The sequence below is a fragment of the Ipomoea nil genome, unplaced genomic scaffold (assembly GCF_001879475.1).
Source record: "Ipomoea nil cultivar Tokyo-kokei standard unplaced genomic scaffold, Asagao_1.1 scaffold3054, whole genome shotgun sequence".
Classification (NCBI taxonomy): domain Eukaryota; kingdom Viridiplantae; phylum Streptophyta; class Magnoliopsida; order Solanales; family Convolvulaceae; genus Ipomoea; species Ipomoea nil.
This window is the reverse complement of record NW_017619482.1, coordinates 818526-839812: the sequence shown is the minus strand read 5'-3', so window position 1 is coordinate 839812 and position 21287 is coordinate 818526. Positions and strand designations below refer to the sequence as shown.

At 36.0% G+C, this 21287-nt stretch overlaps 1 long non-coding RNA gene across 1 annotated transcript; it reads left to right on the top strand.

The window, feature by feature from the left end:
- Positions 1–19785: 19785 nt before the first annotated feature.
- On the top strand, positions 19786–20876 carry LOC109163981. Its single transcript, XR_002051368.1, has 2 exons — positions 19786–19975; positions 20791–20876. It is a non-coding gene; the product is annotated as an uncharacterized LOC109163981 (long non-coding RNA).
- The last annotated feature ends 411 nt before the right edge of the window (positions 20877–21287 follow it).

Here is a 21287-nt window from a genome sequence, read left to right as displayed (position 1 = left end):
TAGGTTTGTTATACGCTTTATTCCCCTTCCCAATGTGTAACGTGGGTTGCATGTGCTTGCGATCGGATTGGTTATCCTGAGCTGCGGTTCAGAAGCTGGCTGCGGTCAGATTGGTATTCCTGGCTGCGGTCAGATGACATTCTCTTGGGCTGCGGTCCACCGTTGGGTTGCGATCAAACGTTTCTATACGAGCTGCGGTTCGTCCTTTATCCTGGCTGCGGTCAGATGACACTCTCTTGGGCTGCGGTCCACTGTTTGGTTGCGATCAAACATTATGATGAGCTGCGGTTCATCGGTCGGTTGCGATCGACCTCCCCGTGTTGCGATGCGGGGCATGGTGCTGCGGGGCTGTGTCAGAGCTATATGCGCTGACCCTCATGTATGGGCATGCGATCGGTCCTGTGGCGCCAACAATGTGCGTTATCTGTGTGATATGGACGAGATTGTGATTATGAGTGCCTTGGGATGTGACTATGGGATTTATATTGGGGATTGTTTATGATGGGTTGTGATTATTGTTTATGCTTTGCCTTATCTGCCTTATCTATTGTGAACTGCATATGCTCGTTATAACTATTGCTTGTGTCTGACCTTATCTGTCGAGTCATTCCCGGTTTTAAAAGCTAGAGTTCGTAGGATATATCTTCATGCTCACAATGGTTTTCGTATATCTATATATATCTCTATATGTATTGTATTTCAACGCGTTGGAGTGGGTTACCAGCATCTCTCGCTGAACAGATATATTTGGCTTTCAGGCACAGAAGAATAAGTCACTAGAGCGCGCTAGAACCCGGAATGTAGAAGTAGATGGTTCCCTTATCGGCCTGCGTGCCATATTAAGCATTTACATTATTGAGGATATTAGTTAGTTAGCCTGTGCACCTGGGTTCTCTAGCTCAGGTGTGGCATAGCACCCCGTACACTTGTATTATGTTTTGGGATTTAATGAGATAATGCCTTTATTTTATAAGTTTTAAATGCCTTGAAAATCTGGGGTGTTACAGTTGGCGATAGAATAAAATACCATTATGACAAGAGAAGTCCACTGGTAGTTCATTGTTGCCCAAGCGGCGATGAAGTGCTCTCATGTCCTCGAGTTCACTATTCTCATGCCTTAATGTATTTAAGCACTCCGGAATTGGCCAGCTAGCAATCATCATCAATGCCGCTGGATCATGGACTCGTGACAATGCATCAGCGGCGACATTTGTTCGTCCCGGCTTGTACTCGATTCGAAAGTCATAGCCCAATAGTTTGTGGACAAACTTTTGTTGTTCCGGAGTATGAATTGTTTGTGAGAGCAATTCCTTGAGACTAAAATGATCAGTTTTAACAACGAACGACCCACCAAGAAGATAGTGTCTCCATTTTCGAACCGCCGCCGTGAGTGCTTGCAACTCTTTTAAATATGCAGATGTTGTTTGCCATCGGCCTTCCATTTTTTTACTAAAATAAGAAATTGGTTGACCCTTCTGCATAAGCACCGCACCAATGCCAGTTCCCGATGCGTCAACCTCAACTTCAAATGGCTCAGAAAAATTAGGCAGTGTAAGAACAGGAGTAGATGCCAATACCTCTTTGAGTTGCAACAGTGCGTGATCAGCCTTAGGTCCCCATGTATGGCTGTCCTTCTTTAAAAGATCAGTGAGAGGAGCCGCAATGTCTGCAAAACCTTTAATAAATCGGCGGTAATAGCCCGCTAATCCCAGGAATCCTCGCAATTGTTTGACATTTTTCGGGATAGGCCAGGAGATAATTGCTTCCACCTTCTTGGGGTCCATGTGTAACTGTCCACAACCGATGATGTGACCAAGATATTCAATCGAATGGCGACCAAAGACACATTTGGACAATTTTAGGTAGAAGTGGTTAGCTCGGAGACTTCGGAAAACTTCACGAACATGATCAATGTGGTCTTCCATGGTCGAGCTATAGATTAAGATATCGTCAAAGAAGACGATGACAAACTTGCGTAAAAAGGAAGCTAAAATGGTGTTCATGGCAGCTTGAAATGTTGATGGTGCATTTGTAAGACCGAAAGGCATAACTAGGAATTCGTAGTGCCCTTCATGAGTCCTAAAGGCAGTTTTAAATATGTCTTCGTCCGCAACTCTTATTTGGTGGTATCCTGCTCTAAGGTCTAATTTAGAAAAAACGGATGCTTGTCCAAGCTCATCGAATAGTTCGTCGGCGGTGGGTATTGGGAATTTGTCTCGTATGGTGACGGCATTTAAGGCACGGTAGTCTACACAAAACCGATAGGTTCCGTCTTTTTTCAGGACCAACAAGATCGGGGACGAAAAAGGGCTTCGACTCGGTTTCACAATTCCTTGCTCTAACATCTCGCGAACCAGTTTCTCAATTTCAGACTTTTGGAAGTATGGGTAGCGGTAAGGTCGAATGTTCACAGGTTTAGTGTTAGGTAATAGATGTATGTTGTGGTCAAATTTACGGTGAGGTGGGAGCGTATTTGGAGGCTCAAAGATGGAAGAAAACTCAAGGAGTAATTGTTGGAATTCGTCTGGTAGTTCCTTTAGGATGGGTGATAGTTCTAGTGTGGCTGTTTTAGTTTCAGTGGGGCTAAGGTGGTGGATTTCATAGGCAGCTTGAATATCTCCATGGTCTACCATGCCTTGTAATTGGTTAAATGAGATGGGATAGTGATGCAAAACTGATTCTCCTTGGAGCTTTATTTTCTTAAAATCCTTTGTAAATTCCATCATCATTTGCGAATAGTCGTGAGTAACACTTCCTAGCCCTTGGAGCCATTGGACGCCGAAAACTACGTCAGGGCCTACAATACGTAACACATGTAAGTCTACAGTGAACGGAACGTCTTGCATGTGAATTTCCACTGCTGGGCACACGTATTGACATCCCAAGGTATCGCCGTTTCCAATATGAACTTGGAATGGTTTGATGGCCTTTATCTGTAGTTGTAGTTTCTCAACAATTGTAGGATTTATGAAATTATGTGTGCTCCCACTATCAATCAACACTAGACATGGCTGTTTTTTAATTTTTCCCACGATTCGTAAGGAACATGGACTTCCCGGACCAGTCATCGTGTTGAGCGTTGAGATGTCTCCTGATACAACTTCATCCTCTAAACTGTTGGTTATTTCCTCTTCTATTTGCTCTTCATCCTCATCACCAATCAATAGGAGAAACCGTCCTTTGCAACGGTGTCCTGGAGAATATCTCTGGTCACAATGAAAGCATAAGCCTTTGTCCCGCCGTTCCCGTATCTCTGCCGCCGAAAATTTCCTAATGGGTAATGTGGTGTTCGTCGGTCCCGGTTGGGCAGGTTTTGGAGTCGGCAGTAAACCTTGCACGGTGTTTCCCGTTGGCCTGGTGGAACCGGGAAATGCAGTTGTGGTTGTCTTGCTCGGAACCTGTGTAAAGCTAGAGACTTGGGAATGCCATCTCCCCTCAGCCGATGGAGTGGATATCCGTATATTCCCTCTGTAGGCTGTTCTACACTCTGCGATCAACTCGTCATGGCGAATTTCATAAGCTTTTGCCAACTCAAAAGCCATCGCTATTGTCCTGGGTTTAGCCATTAATAATTCCCGCCGCAAGTGGGGCTTTAGGCCTCCCAGGATATAAGAAATTAATTGTGGTTCAGAGACCCCAGTTACCTTGTTTAACAAATTCTCAAACATAGCCTGGAAATCTCCCACTGTACCGGTTTGCGTCAACTTTGCCAAGTCCGCCAAAGGATCCTCAAAATGCATCGTGCCGAACCTTTGCTCTACCTTTTCCAAGAAGTCATGCCATCCGTAGAGCATGCGATTTCGCTTCATCCAACGGAACCACTCCGATGCGTCCCCCTCTAGACAGAACCCTGCAATCTGCAATCTTTGAGGTTCTGGAGTCTGGTGGAAATTGAAGTATTCCTGGATGTTGAAAATCCAATGTTGTGGATCAGTCCCGTCAAACTTGGGTACGTCTAGGCGCATGCTGCTGGGTTTCATAGCCATGAGTGCTTCGTCAGGGATGCCTCCCTTCCCATCCCCGTTCATTGTTTGGACCTCATTGTCGTCCCTTTTAGCCAATGAGGTTTCAACAGCTTCTGATCGTGCAGGTACCTTACCTTTGTCAGCACCAGCTTGCCCTTTAGCTTCCATCATAGCCATAAAGGTGAGTAGTTGGTCCTTCCATTGGCTTTGAAGCCTTGCTTCCTACGCAGCCAGGAGTTCTTCAAACATTTGCTGCATGCCCTGCATAGATATCTGGTTGGTTTGTGAATCTGACATTGTTTGTTTGGTGGCGAAAAAAAATGGCTCTCAATGAAAGCACCAAATTGATACGACCGCCCCGCGGAGGTATCGAGTTGTCCTTTTTCGAGGAAAGAACAGAAACTCCAAGAAGTTTTAAGAAGAGAAGAGAGAACAATTCTATTTCATTGCCATCTGAACTCATTATTACAGCTGATTAAATAGCAAAATAAATAACGGAGATAAACTAAAATGTCGGGGTTGACAACAAACTAACGCTTATTACTCATCACAAAGTCAGAAAAACGCCCAGGCAATTTGCGCACTCTTTGCGGCCTTCTATTAACAGATTGTTGCTCTTTTGTTGCATGAACAGAGTCTTCATCCACAGTATTCTTGCTTTGACTTAGCATGGCTGTATCAGTTGACATCAATACAAACACACAACCCATGAGTCACGACCCAAACCCTACTTCCCAAGACAACAAGGCAACCACGAGGCACATACGAGATCATACAAATCTCATCCTAGGTCCACGGAGTACTAACTTAAACCGCATGCAATAACCACGACTCACGAATTCTAAAATGACACCCCAAACATCAAACGAGACTCATAAACATCAAACAGGGCACAACGGGACACGGGGAAACGACAAACGGGGTAAAACAACACAACATACCACCCGTACCAGCGGGTGGACGGCGGGTGCGGCCCTGTACCAACGGGTACACGGCGGGTGATCGTCCACCCGCCGGCCACCCGCTGGTACAGTGGACGGGTACTGGCGAGTGGTCAAGTGGGGATTCGTTCCCCCACCGACCCCCCCCCCCCCCCCCCCCCCGCTGGTACAATGGTAACTTGGCACTTCCCAACCCGGGAATTCCTCAATTACACCTAAAATCAAGTCCAAATACGCCCCAACACATAACAACAACAATAGGGACTTGAACACCTAGAATTAGGCCAAGAAACCAACACAATTAAATCCTAAATACATGCTTCTATCATATCAAGACTCAAGAATCAACTCCTAATCATGCAAGAACAACAAGAACCTCAAGAACATCAAGACTCTATCAAATAAATCCAAATGTCAAGCACTAGACATGCCTAAACGCAAGATCATACATATAATCAGTCACGAACATCAAGATCGTCAAGATTATCAAATAAATACAACATAAACCCTAAGCAAAGCTCTATTAAGACTCAATCACAAGATCACACATACAATTATCAAATGAGCCAATAATTAAGATATAGCAAGGAAAATAGGTTTTGTAAGACATGAGTTACCTCTTAGCCTTAATTAAATCTTCCTTAGCTCCCACGGTCCCTTTCCAAGATTTTCCTCAAATTGATCTTCCTAGGCTTGGTGATGGGGAATTCCCTGACTCGGTTTCTAGGGGAGATTTTCGTGTGATAGAGTTATGGATGGGAAGGGTTCTAATTGTTTTCTAATCCTCTATTTATAGAGTTAGGAATCCTAATTAGAATCTGAATAGTAAAGGCCTACTTTCTTTATTCCTAACAGATATATAGGTCTAGGATTCCTTATTAGAATCTGAATAGTAAAATGTCTACTTTCTTTATTCCTAACAGGCTTAGGGTCTTTAATATAGACAAGGGTCCACGGTCCTCCGTGGGCCACATTAATTAATTAGGGATTCTGATCAGATTAAATCTTTTTTAACTATTCTTGGCTGGATTATTACATAATTAATCCGGGTTTGAAGATCGTAACACGGGATGTTACACAATGGGACAATTAAATTATGGAACGAAGCGTGTGACTGTGGGGGTCTCGGACTCCTACCATTCCTCGTTAGAACAGTAACTCCCGCACGAGGTTAGCATGTGAATTCTTTAATGATTCAAATATCGGTTGACATGTGTGAGTATGCGGGATACTCGGAAAAAAAATCACCTATGTGAGAGAGAAGTGGGGTCGCTTCAAAAGGAGAATTGACGGGCTCAATTCTTTAGAAACTCTCACAGAACCAGGAAGGTGACCCATGACCAAAACGGGCACACCCATGAGAACGGAACAAAGGTTGGAAGGTTTCTGTGTGGGATATGTCATCATCTACACAAACGGTAGTTGGTTCAAAGACATCAAGTTCTACCATACAACCAGTAGAGTAAACATATTTTTACAAGGCAAGGTTCAAAGGCTAACACCAACCTATGCTATGTAAGGATCAACCGTTCACGTTCGTGTCGTTTTTCCTTGTCCTGGAAATCAATTTTCATTCATGTGGGGGATTGTTGGAATTTTTAGCTAAAAATGGCATTCCAATTGACTATTTTGTGGTCAAATATATGTGGGATCCCCTTTCAATTTGGGTCGGGTCAAAGTAGATTCGGGTTCTTCGTAGTGAGACGAAGAATTTGATATAATGTACGTTCAAAATGGATAATACGTGAATGAGAAATTGATTCTCAAAGTGAATCCATTTGAGAGAAGTCAAAATTACAAAGGAAAATGCTAATTTTTTTTAGTATTAGACGAGTTGTGTAACTCGTGGTTTAGCTTAATTTGTTAAGCTAAGAATTATTAAGCATTTAAATGCTTAATTAATTAAGCTAAGGTTTTGTGAATTGGGATTTTGAGCACAAATTCGTGCGTTGGAGATTTGAGCTCCTTTCGTGTAACACGAGTTGGTGAATTATGCACCAATTTGGTGTTTCTTGCACGAGTCAATGCTATATGCATTGATTTGTGCTGCACTATTTCGATGCTTGCGGACCACTCGGGTATGATTTTTTGTCCCAATTCATACGTTAACTTTTCGGGTCTGTATACGGACTACGGTCACTCAGATATTTTAAATCGGTCGTTATGGTCGGTACGAATTAGTCGAATATTAAGTTCGTAACTGTTAGTATTATTTCGATAATAAGTATGATTGTTTCAAACGTTTTATCCAATTATTAAATTGAATTTATGATTGGTTTAATTTGTCATTAGTGGGCTACTAATTCCTCCTTTTCTTATAAAAACCTATGTGTTGGGTAGAATTTTTTGGTCGGATTTTGAACTTGCAAAATCATATGTTTCTCTCATCTTCTCTCAAAGTTGCTTCTTACAAAGAGATTCTAACAACACTTCTGTAAAACATCGGAGTGCTCAACTTGTGTTCTTGTTCGCCGGACTTTGGGTTTGCCTAATGTAGTCGTGTGCATTGCCTAATGTAGTTGTGTGCATTGCCTAATGTAGTCGTGTACCATAGTTTGTATGTCGTGTGCATAGGTTTATTAATTAATAGAGCCTGGGTTCGAATCTGATGTTTAAATGTATGCCTAGTGTGCCATTGTTTATTAAATTGTGTGCACGATACTAATTTGTCGTGTGTCCATTATTTGTCTGCACAGTCCTCTATATATTATTGACCTCATGTGAACTCTACCCTATATATATTACAAATCAATGTTGCAAAACACGCTAGGCGCCTAGCGCCTAGGCGCTGATTTTTTTATTTTTTTTTTATTTTTTTTTAATTTTTTTTAATTAAAAATAAAATTAAAAATTAAAAATTTTTAAAATTTAGTAATAAAACATAAGGTTTCTATAGTTATTTCTTAGAAATTATTTACGAAAGTGGTTGTAAAAGTGTTCAAAAGATTGTTTAAACCATCTAAATACATAAAAAACTAAAATTAAGAGCTAAAGAAGCATTTTTTTGAGAAATTAGTGGACCAAACCGCCTTCGGTCCAAAACGGACAACCGAGTCAAAAGTTATGCCTTCCGAAACTTTTTCAACATTAAAAAGAAAAAAAAAACAATTATAGCGCCGAACCGGCCGGTTAGGCGGTCTAGGCGGCCGCCTAGACCGCCTAGCCGGCCGGCTAGGCGGCCGGCCGCGGAGGAGGCCGAGGAGACCGTTCCTCGCGGCGGCGATTAATCGGCGCCTAGGCACGATTTTTCCAACATTGTTACAAATATAAACACTAAATGAATAAAAATCAAAATATACAAGCAATACAATTGTTTATAGTAGCAATTTGTGTCTATAAACAGTAGCACATTATTGTTGTTCGCAGTCCCAAATTGATATTACAAATAATATATAGCTCTTTGATTCATGCTTATTAGTAGTATATCAAGTATAATTTTATATATATATATATATATATATATATATATATATATATATATATATATATATTACAAATATAAACATTAAAAGAATACAAATCAAAATATACAAGCCATAATGAAGATTATTTCAAATTTTTAGAGGAATTGTAAAGTTTAGGAGAGAGAACAATTGGTAGAGTTTAGGTATGAAGAAAATTTAGGATAATAAAGAAAAAATAATTTATTGAATTTAGGTATAAGGTTTATAAAATTTAAATAGGAGGGAAAAATAGAGTTTAAATAAAGAGAGAAAACCTTCAGAGTTGGTAGAAAGAAAATTTTAAAATCTTGTGAAGAAAAAATATACAAAAGTCCTAAAATTAAAAAGTATACATAAATTAATAACTTTTTGAATACTACATCACTTTGAAAGACTCTTTAAAAGTCTTAATTGAATACCAGTCTTTAAAAGTCTTAATCGAATACCGTCCGACTTTTAAAGACTCTTTAAAAAATTTTAATTGAATATCATCCGACTTTTAAAAACTTCCTAAAAGTTTGAATTGAATATTTCCGAAATTTTAAAGTTCATAAAATTCTATAAAATTCATAATTGAATACACTGTAGGAACCTTAGGTAGGAAAACAAATAATAATCAAATAAAATTGACTATTATTTTCTGGAAAGAAGGGAAGAAAAGATCAAGAAATTTGGCTAGTGTTTGGTGTTGGGTTTTTGCAAGAGTCAAGTGAGCACTCTTTCCTTAAAACCTTATTTGCCACCTCCCAAAGATGGTAGGAGCGTTGTGACCTAGGCTTCCCAGGATAAAACTTGCTAGTGATTCAATGTTTGAGCACTCAAACAAGGAATCCGGCGAGCAAGACACGGCTATGAACACAGGAGGCTAAAGGAGTAGAAGCAGAGAGGTTTTGAGGCTAAAAAGAAGAACTTTCGTGTTCTATTTCTGTGTATGAAACTCTACTGCCTCTACCCTCTCTTATATAGGGTTGAAGGAGCCAATAGCCTTTATTATGGCAATTAAAAATGACATTTCCAACAGCTATAACAGCAGGCCACTACCTGGGAATTGAATTCAGAATTCAAAATTGGAGTTAATAGGATATTAATTCCGTAACAGATGAATTCAATCCCCATAACAGTCAAAACTTTCGGAACTTTCGGGTTCCAGACCGTTGACGTACAGGGTTCGATCTCAACTTTCGACCTTACTCAGTTTCGGCCCTTGCACCTTTCGTGGTCTCTGTTGCACGAGAGTTGCCCGCAAGGCCGACTTTCGACCTTACCCAGTTTCGGCCCTTGCACCTTTCGTGGTCTCTGTTGCACGAGAGTTGCCCGCAAGGCCGACTTCCGACCTTACCCAGTTTCGGTCCTTGCACCTTTCGTGGTCTCTGTTGCACGAGAGTTGCCCGCAAGGCGGGCCAATTTCCGGACGACATTCATGCCCCCAGGTGTCGGCGCACACCCTTACCCAGTTTCGGTCCTTGCACCTTTCGTGGTCTCTGTTGCACGAGAGTTGCCCGCAAGGCGGGCCAATTTCTGGACGACATTCATGCCCCCAGGTGTCGGCGCACACGAGCTCGGGCTTGAATCAAGCCTTTTTCAATCTCTGCTAGTTGGAATTTGATTTGCACCCCCCCCCCCCCCCCTCGCGCGAGAGAGCCTCTATGCTATACAATTCTACAAGCTTCAAAAGAGATCTTGTATATAAGGGGGGAAAATCTTCATTCCAAAGCAATGTGGGACAAAAACTCACTTTTTCCCTTCATTTTCCAACTCAAATGGGTCTACTTTGAGAATCAATATCTCATTCACCCATTATCCGTTTTGAGCGTACAATATATCAATCTCTTCGTCTCACTACGAAGTACCCGAATCCACTTTGACCCGACCCAAATCGAAAGTGGACCCCACTGATAATTGTACCACAAAATAGCCACTTAACATGTCATTTTATACCATTTTAAGCTATTTTTTCCAACATACACCACCTTAATCTGCGGTGAAACTGGAAAAAGAAATATACTTCTATTACTAATGTTGCTTTCAAAGAGATTTTTAATAATTTGTAATTTATATTTTTAATAATAACATCCAAATCAAACATTAAATTTTGTTAGTGATTCCATATGTTTTCGTTAACTATATTGTATTAATCTCATTCTTCTATTATAAATTATAAATGTTATAACTGTACTTGATATTAAAATATATAAATTTATATCATGGGACAATTACTAGTAGTTTAAATAGTGTATGATTATTTCGGTCTATTAGGTGCATATATTAAAATGGTCGATTAGGACTTCTCAATAATGAAAGGAGGGCAGCTAATTGGTATATATCAAAATGGTCGATTAGGAATTCTCAATAATGAAAAGAGGGCAGCTAATTGGGGTCCCTAATCAAGTCAATTATACTCAACTTATGATATATTTGATCTATCTTAGTCAGGTACCGATTACAAAGAAATAAAATTATTATATAATTATTTTTTGATCTATATATATATATATATATATATATATATATATATATATATATATATATATATATATATATATATATTTAAATTCTTTATAGTGCCCCATGATGCAATTATGCTCAAAATGACTATGGAGGGTGTGGACAAGGTGGTTCTGAATATGACTTCTAGGAAGGAACTGACGTTGAACAACGTGTTGTATGTTCCGGAGGTGAGGAAGAATTTGGTGTCTGGCTCGCTGTTGAACAAACATGGATTCCGTATGGTGTTCGAGTAAGATAAAGTAGTTTTGTCTAAGATATGAATGTTTGTTGGTAGAGGCTATGTAATTGATGGTCGTTTTAAGCTCAATGTAATGCATGTTATCATGAATAAAAGCAAAGTTAATTTTCTTTACTTGCTTAAGTCATCCAATGTGGGGCATGGTAGACTAGATCATGTTAATTTTAATTTTATACGTAGATTAATTAGCATGAACCATATTCCTACATTCCAAATTAACATAAATAATAAGTATGAAATTTGTGTTAAAGCAAAACTAACTAAGGCACCTTTCAAATCGGCCGAAAGGCAAACTGAACCACTTGAATTGATCCATAGTGATTTGTGCGATTTTAAATCGATACAAACAAGAGGTGGTAATAAATATTTTATCACGTTTATCAATGATAGCACACGTTTTTTGCTATGTGTATTTGCTGAAAAGCAAAGATGAAGTCTTGGAAAAAATCATTCTTTATAAGAATGAAGTTGAAAACCAACATAATCGTAAGATTGAGAAGATTAGAAGTGATAGAGGTGGTGAGTACGAAGCACCTATCAGTGACTTCTACGCAAAGTGTAGGTATTAGACATGAGTGTATGACACCTTACGCACCTCAATCGAATGATGTTGCGGAACGCAAGAATCACACATTGAAAGAGATGATGAATGTGATGGTTACAAGTTCGGGCCTACCTCAAAATGTATGGGGTGAGGCGACTTTGACAAGTAATTATCCTTTAAATAAGGTACCCCGCAAGAAACTCGATAAGAGTCCTTATGAGCTGTGGAAAGGTAGGAAGTCTTCCTACCAATACCGGACGTACATAAGACGGTGGACTGTATTTTTATAGTTTATGCACATAACAGTAGTGTTTATCGGGTCATAGTACATGAGTCTCATAATCCGGACGTACATAAGAAGGCAATAATATAATCAAGGAATGCATCCTTATTCGAAAATGTATTTCCTTGTAGGTCCAACAGGAGACCGAGTGCGTCAAAACATACGTTTGACGTAGCAATAGATAATGATAGTGATGAATATGAGAAAGAACCCGAGCTAGAGCCTAGTCGTAGTAAACAGGCAAGAGTTGAAAAATAATTTGGTCCTGATTTTATAATTTACTTGTTAGAGTATGATTTTAGTACTCTAACTTGTTTATTAGAAAATGATCAAGATTTTCTAACTTGTTTGCTAGAAAATGAGTCTCAAACGTATGTAAAAGTTGTGACTTCTACGGAAGGACGAATGTGGAAAGAGACTATTAAGAGTGAAATGGATTCGATTCTACAAAATCACACTTGGGAACTTGCTGATCTTCCTCCTGGTAGTAAACCCATAGGATCTAAGTGGGTCTTTAAAAGGAAGATGAAACCGGATGGTTCCATCAAGAAGTATAAGGCTAGGCTTGTAATTAAAGGTTACAGGCAATGTGAGGGCCTTGATTACTTCGCCACGTATTCTCCCGTGAAGAGAATAAATTCCATAAGGATGATACTTGACATAGCCGCGTTGCGGAATTTGGAAGTTCACCAAATGGATGTGAAGACTACTTTCTTAAATGGCAAGTTAGATGAAGAAATCTATATGGAACAACCCGAAGGGTTTGTTGTTCCAGGCCAAGAAAGAAAAGTGTGTAAATTGGATAAATCGTTATATGGTTTAAAATAAGCTCCTAAACAATGGCATGAAAAGTTTGACCATGTGATGTTAACCAATGGGTTTAAGATAAATGAGAGTGACAAGTGTGTAGGTTAAGAAAACGATAAACGTACGGTTATGTCATTCTTTGTTTATACATAGATGATATACTCATCGTTGGTAGTAACGATTGAAAGATCAAGTTTACCAAAAACATGTTAAATGCGAGATTTGACATGAAGGATATGGGTTAGGCTGATTTAAATCATTTAATCCTCGGGGTAAAATCATTAGAAGACCTGATGGTCTTGTGTTGAGCAAATCTCACTATATTGATAAAATCCTTGCAAATTTTAACAAGGATGATGATCAATTAGCTAGGACACCTTTTGATATAAACGCTCATCTAACCAAAAATCATGAAGAGTGTAATTCTCAAGTAGAATATGCTCGGGTTATTGGTAGTTTGATGTATCTAATGAACTGTACTATGCCGAATATTGCATTTGCAGTTAGTAAAATCAGTAGATATACGAGTAACCCCGGTGATATGCACTAGAAGGAAAAAGTAAAGGTTAATTGGACTACACTATTCAAGATACCTTGTTGTACTTGAAGGGTATAACGACGCTAATTAGATATATGATATTAAGGACTCTAAGTCCACGAGTGGCTACGTATTTACACTAGTCGGTGCAGCCGTTGCTTGGAAATCCTCGAAGCAAACAGTGATAGCCAGATCCATGATGGAATCTGAGTTGATAGCCTTAGACAAATGTTGTGAAGACGTTGAATGGCTACGCAATTTTCTCAAGGATATTCCTAATTGGAAAGACCAGTACCTCCAATTTGTGTGCATTGCGATAGTCATGCTACAATTGGGAGAATACGGAGTAATATGTATAATGGTAAGTCTAGACATATACGTCATAGACATAATACCAATAAATAACTTCTCACAACTGGTATTATCTCGTAGTGGATCCGCTAACCAAAGGGTTAAGCAAAGAAGTTGTAGAGAAGATGACACGAGAAATGGGTCTAAAGCCCTTGGAATAAAGTTCTATAATGGATACCCAAACTCGCTGGCATCTAGCTAGTTCAATGAGACAACTAAATTATAGAATGAAGTGCATCACTCTGGGGGTCTCGAACTCCCTTCCAATCCTCGTTAGAACAGTGACTCCTACACGAGGCTATACCAGGAAGGTTATTTTTCCCTTTGCCGCATAACACCACCATCGCTAAACGAAGACTATTTTTCTTTCTCTAGACATAAGAAGGTGATGGTCGTGCCAGTTTCCCCAGACTGAAGAAGGCGCGAGTCGTGTCACCTTCTCTAGGTTTGAAGGTAACTGTCGGATCGCCTTCTTCATGCCCAGCGCCGGCGTAGTTTGGATATGAAGAAGAAATCCATGTGCTAGGGGACAATTGAGGAAGATGATGACCAGAGACGATTAAGGAAGATGATAAGCGAGGAATAATGGAATATGACAATTTATTATTAATAAATAAATTATGATATAAATATTTAACATCTAATTTAAATTTAATATTTATGCTATGTACACGTAAGCTCTATGATAGGGAATATACATCGGGTATGCCACCCTACGTATTTTTTTACATATATTCGATATCGGGTACGAGTCAGGTGCCTATATAACGGCACATAACCCTTTAGTAAAGGGGGCTTTTCCACTTCCTGAGGACTGGCTTTTTTCTCGCTACTCTCTCTCTCTCTCTTTTTTTTTTTTTTTTTTTTTGTGTGAAGGGCTCTCTCTCTCTCTCTCTACACATTATACTCTTTAAACATTCAATAAAAGAGCCAAATTGAGAGACTATTTTCTGCTGCTCCTATACACTTTTACATACACAAATTTATACTTTTCCGCTCTTTTTCATACAAGAGTTTATGGATTTGCATACATGCCGGATCATTAACCGCATCACTCTAGGTTAGAGTTTATTGGTTTATACTGGTCCATTACTGGCAAATAAGATTGTATGTATCAAAATAACAAGTTAAGGTGTTTAATTGTAACTTTCTGAAGTTCATGAGTCTATTGCTTCTTTTTTTTCTTTTTTCTTTTTTTTTTTTTTTTTTGCATAAAGTTTGAGGGTTTATTTGATAATTTTTCCTTTATAAATTATAATATTTCAAATTAAATATCACTATTATTTTTAATATCATTATTATTGTTATTATTAGTATTGTAAAGAGACATATTGAATTGGTATCTATACTCATTATTTCTTATGATTTTAAGCCTAACCAAATAATGCAGTCAATATTTTTAGTAATTTTTTCATCACCCAAACAATAGAATCAATCTTTCTTATAATCTTTTTCATAGAATTTTATTTTCATTTCTTCTCAAATGTTTTCCGTGAATCAAACAAACGGTAAGAGTATTGGTTAAAGAGTGATGAATATTTATCTTGTCAAAAAAGTGATGTATTGTGAACATGAGCAGTGGATACAGACAATTTACAATGATCAATAATTATTAAATACACTTAATTTCAAGTACAATTATTAGCATTTAAAAAAAAATTGTCCAATTCTTTTGGAACATTAGGAGTGCATTAATTCTAACAAAGTTTGAAAGATTATGTTTTTATTATAAGAGCCTATATTATGCTGGAGAAAGACCATAGTTTAAAAAAATTAATGCACCCTTGTAGCTTAGCTAAGGGTAGAGGACAATGAGGTCAACTTCTATGACACCTTGCAAACAATGGAGGTGGCGCACCCCCTAGTTAGGCTCATCATTCAAATTGACTTTTGTGATTTTTATGTGATAAGGTTGTAGCAAGATAAGATTTCAATGATGTACTTATTAGAATTTTTAGTATAAAATGACATTTAATTAAGTAATTATTTTATAGTATAAATATATAGGAGGTCCACTATCAATTTAGGTCAGATTAAAGTGGATTTGGATACTTCGCAGTAAAATGAAAAAATTGATATATTGTACACTCAAAACGGATGATGGGTGAATGAAAAATTGATTCTCAAAGTAGATCCATTTGAATTGAAAAATAAAGGTGGAAAGACTTTGTAAAAGCACTTGTCCCACATGCCACATTGGTTTGGAAAGTGAGTTTGCACCGCTATATATACAAGAGTCTTTTAAAGGTATGTTGAATTGTATAGTGTAGAGGTTTTCTCTCGCGCGCGCAAGGGGTGCAAATCAAAACCTTCCTTAAAATGAGTTTAGTAATGCTTGACTTGTGTACGTGTGCACGAACATTTTTGTATCGAATGTGATTGTTCGGTTTGACCAAACAGTTGACTACTCGTATGTAACCCTCCGGGTACCATTCAGAGTAGTTACTTTTCGAATTCGTCCATTCGAGTTACTCTTCGGAGTACCGTTCTGGGTATTAATTTTGATGTTATGAAATTAATTGTAAACTAATTCTAATTTTGAATTTTAGAATTGATTACCGATTGTCTATTACTAAGGTTACAAAACTGAATTTATTTCAATTGTTAATGTCATGGATTAATGCTATTTTTTTTTATCCCCTATAAAAGCTTGGTGTTGGCAGATTGTTGTCCTGCTGATTTTGAACTGTCAAAATCTGAATTTTTCTCTCTTCCTCTCTCAAAATCATTTTCTTCTAAAATTTCTACCAACACTTCTGTAAAAGTACGAAGTTCTCAGCCTGTTGTTCTAGTTCCCCAGACCTTTTATTTGAATGTTCAAACTTAAGGTCATGATCCATTTTATCCTGGAAAACTGACGCTACAGCTCTCCTAAAAACCTAAGGAGGTATCGAATCAGTTTTAAGGGAAGTGTGTGTTACACACAACTTGGATCTTTCCTTATTTCCGTTTGGTTATAACCTCATGTTAGAAAATTAAACCCTTTATTAGTATTTATATATTTTATATAAATATTTCTTAGTTTCATACCAAGTTTGGTGGAATTAATTTTTTATAAATTAAATCCCTAATTATTTTGGTTTCATACCAAAATTGTAGTTAGAATTAATTTTTGAAATTAAATTTTATTTTGTGTATCGACTTATTTACTACCAACAATATCAAAACAAAATAAATATATACGATTTATCTATATATGTATTTTTAAAAAATATAATGCCGTTTGTACTTTTTAAAATACGTATCATTTGTCATCCAATATGCATTAATTGATTAAAAACATTTTTTTCAAAAAAAAAAAGGAAATAAAATGAATAAATAAGTCACACTATAATACTAATAAATAGTCAACATACATGTCAAAGTAGGCGTGTGCAATTTGGTTTGGTTTTTCCAAACCCAACTAATCTGGTTCGGTAATATACCGAACAACTGAACGGTAATGGATTCTTATATACCGAATGATTCTGTAAAAAATTGAACCAAACTGAATACCGTTTGTTAATAATAATAATAATAATAATAATAATAATAATAATAATAATAATAAATTCATGTCTCTTGTTGTCTGCTCCACCGTTCAGCTCTGATCTTATTTTCACTGTTATATCTATTAAAATTTTTATTTGATTTTTTTATTTCTTGTTCTCTACTTTGCACGTACTTTTATAGTTTGTCGCAATTGTTCTTTGTCTCCCAATTATCTCTAACTTGAGTTATTCTTACAATATTCAGTATTTTTTTTTAGTTTCATGTTTCTATGAAATTAATGTACATCAACATCATTCTAATTTTGATTTTCAGTGCATTGGAATTATTTTCCAGTACTAGAATATATTTCCAGTGCACTGCATTGAGAATATATTTTGCCAAGCAATGACAAATTGTGTCAAAAAGTTAAATATACAATATTTGACACTTGTTCTTCAAATATTAACTATACAAATGGATGATTCTTTATCTTGTCAACAAAACATTCCAAGTGAGCCAACTGAAGATCGGTCGGTCGGTTGGGCAAAAAAAACCAAATGATGTTTGTAATTAGTACTTAGTAGTGTGTTTGAACTTTAGATTGCTATTTTGTTATAAAAGTTTAGGCTTTGGATTTAGACTATGTAAATGTGTATTATTTGGGTAGTGTATTTGCAAAATTCGGAAATGTTAAAAATTGAGGTTCTTAAACCGAACCAAATATTGAACCAAACTAATTCCAAACCGAACCCGAACTTTTTTCTAATTTGTAACATATGATTGAGACCTCAATTATTGTTATATATAAACTATTCATCTTGTAAACTCTCATAGATATTTTGAAACATTATTTTTTTTCCTATAAGATTGATTAGAAAATAAAATTTTTGCATTTAAATTCTTAAAATAGAGAAAAATTTTGTCTCATGCATACATATTATTAGTAGATCAGCTTGTAATAAAATGTACTTTTTAATTAAAAAAATATAGATTTGGAATAGAAAATTAAATTTGTGCTACAACAAATAGGGTATGATTTAAGTAAAGAGAAAACAATGTATTCTTAGAATAATTATAGTATGAAATTCATATTCTTTTAGGATGAAGATTCAAAAAATAATAGTGGACTTTAAAAGTTCATAACTTTTTAAATACAAATGGACTATACTTTTAAAAATTCTTTAAAAGTCTTAATGAAATATCATCTGACTTTAAATGACTCTTTAAACATCTTAATCGAATATCGTCCGACTTTTAAAGGACAAGCTTTTATGTGAACCATGAATAAAATGCACTTTTTTAATATACTAAATGTACATTATTTATGTACTGAATGTATATTATTTAATAGTATATAAACTAATATAATATATCTTCAGTACTCAAATAATGTAATTTCAAATAATATACCTTCAATATACAAATAATATACCTTTAATATATTAAAAATGTACCTTTTATTCATGATATACAATGGTCCATAGAATAATAATTGATTTTATAGACTAAAAGTTTGAATTCAAAACCTCCAAAATTTTAAATTTCATAACAGTCTATGAAAGATAGAATCAAATATACCCTTAAATCCAGTGTTGCAAAAATCGCGCCTAAGCGCTAAGCGCTCAGCCTCCTAGGCGGCCTAAGCGCCCGCCTAGGCGTCCTAGGCGCCCGCCTAGACGCTCTATGCGCCCTAGGCGGTCTCCAGACGCCTAGCAATTTTTTCAACATTGCTTAAATCAAATATCTATCTCACATTCACACATTGATAGTCCTTTATCACTCAATTTGAAGTAGCTTCGTATGATTATTCAATCTTTTAAAACTTCCATCTCTACAATTGTGCATTCGCCTTTAATTCACACCTTGATAGTCCTTTATCACTCAATTTGAAGTAGCTTTCTATGATTATTCAATCTTTTTGAAAATATTATTCAATCTTTTAACACTTCCATATCTGCAATTGTACATTCGTCTTTATATTAGGATAATACACGGACACCAACTAACACCTTTTATGTAAATTTATTTTGAAAAAAATAAAATAAAAAATCTCAACACATCTCTACAATTGTTAATTATATTCATTTTTATATTAAAATACTAGTTTTACATGTGCATTGCGTGAATAGGTTAATACCCAATGTTTACATTTAAATATTTGAAAGTTTATCAATGCAAGATTATATAGGAGAAATTCATAGGTAATTGAATGTCGAATTTGTTTATTTAAATATGTAGCTCAAAGTATATGAATGCAAGATGATATAGGAAATTCATTATTTGTGTGCGCCAGAAGAGGAAGTTACGCGCGGTGAGCTTAATGGACACAAAGTGATGCGCCATGGATAGGGAATTAGGGGTGGATGACGACGGTACGGTGGCAGCGGTCATTGTGCGTTCACTTGAGTTCGTCAACATAATTTTGGAGAGAGGAGAGAGGAAAAAAATTACCTATCGCTAACTGATATCAGATGAATGAATAATTCTCGTGTTTAGAATCACAGCGAGAAACATAGAGTTACAAAAGGAACAAAAGACTTCCCTAACTAATCTAACCTCTCCTATACAATAGACTAGTAGTTAAGACTAAATCAAACATAACAACTATACAGGAATATAATGTGACAAAATATAACATCACTAATAAAATCGATAGTCTAAATACTTGATCTAAAAATGATAGTATAAAAAAATACTACTTTTGATTTGAATTGTTCGAAGTATTCTTAATTCTCTTTTGAGTAACATTGTCATTGTCTTCATCTTCACTATTTGTCCTATTCCTTTTTGTTGGTAGTGTGTTATTTGCAATTGGGTTACTGTTTGTAGCATAGATGACAACATCATGTAATGAGATTATGGTGTAGGAAATTGTGGATTTTTCTTGTTGTGTATATGAATGAGATCTTAGTTGTACGATGAACTCTTGATCTTGCAAGCGTATGTTGATATTTTGAAGTGGTAGTTTGTTCCCTGCATGTTTAATGTGGAAGTATTGAATAAAATATTAATAGTTATCATATTTGTATAAGATTCATGAGTAGTATCTCTTGTTCTATTTTCATAACTTGTTTACTTGATAGTAACAATAATAACTTTGTAGGTTGTCCGAATATTGATGTTGCAACGTGTCCAGTTTCACCAATAATTTCCATATCCATTTTGTACATGTTCATTTTCAAGTTCATATTTTTAGAATTAGTATGAATGAGTGTAGTACTTTATTTTGTGTGTGTGTATTTTTTTTAATTTTTTTATTGAATTAATATTAACCTTCGAGTTAAATTGTTTTCCACTTTGTGCATAAACTTTTTTAAAATAGCGACTGCATCCTATATACCTAGTATTTTTGTTGTAAATGTTGATGTTGATATTGGTTGTAATTAATCTAAGCAGGTTGAGTTTAGAAGATGAAATTACTTATAAATTTATATTAGTTTTAATATATTTAATGAATACACAATAATTATTTTACATACAGGATAAATAAATGAATCAACGGTGGCTATTTTAATTTAAATTTTTTTCATTTTCTAGGTTTGCCAAATTGATTGCAGCATTGTTGTAATCTTGGCATCTTTTCAATGCATCAAGTGTGTTACGATCCTCTATTGCACTGCATTAACAGTTTTAAATGTAGCTACGTAAGATAATGATATTAATAATATTTACATATTATTATCAACATAAAAGCATGCAAGTCCTTTAGGTGTTCTGCTCGGGGTTCATTTGGTGCAACCATTATTGTTGAATGAGTTATTATTGATAAAGAAATCCCTAGTTTAAGGAATAAGATTTGATAAAGTAGAACAAATTTGAACATTTTAAATATGACGTAGTCCAAAGATATTATGAGGTAGTTTCCTGCTTCAATTTGTTGGGTTATTTGAATATTATTTTTGTCATCAAATCCCCCAAGTAGTTAATATGATTGACTTCAAACTTTTTTTTTTTATTTTTTTCATGGTATTAATAAAATACTTGGTAAATAAATATATAACATTATTTTGTATCATAACTTTGATATCTAATTACAAGATAGTGTAAAAAGAAGATAATGGACAATGTAATAAATATGAATTGATGAATTTGAATGTAAAGAATCTTTGCTTTGGAAAAAATAAAGACAATATAACTAATAAAATTATTTCTCTTATTTAATTTATTGATAATGAATAATTTTTTTTAAAGTAAAGAC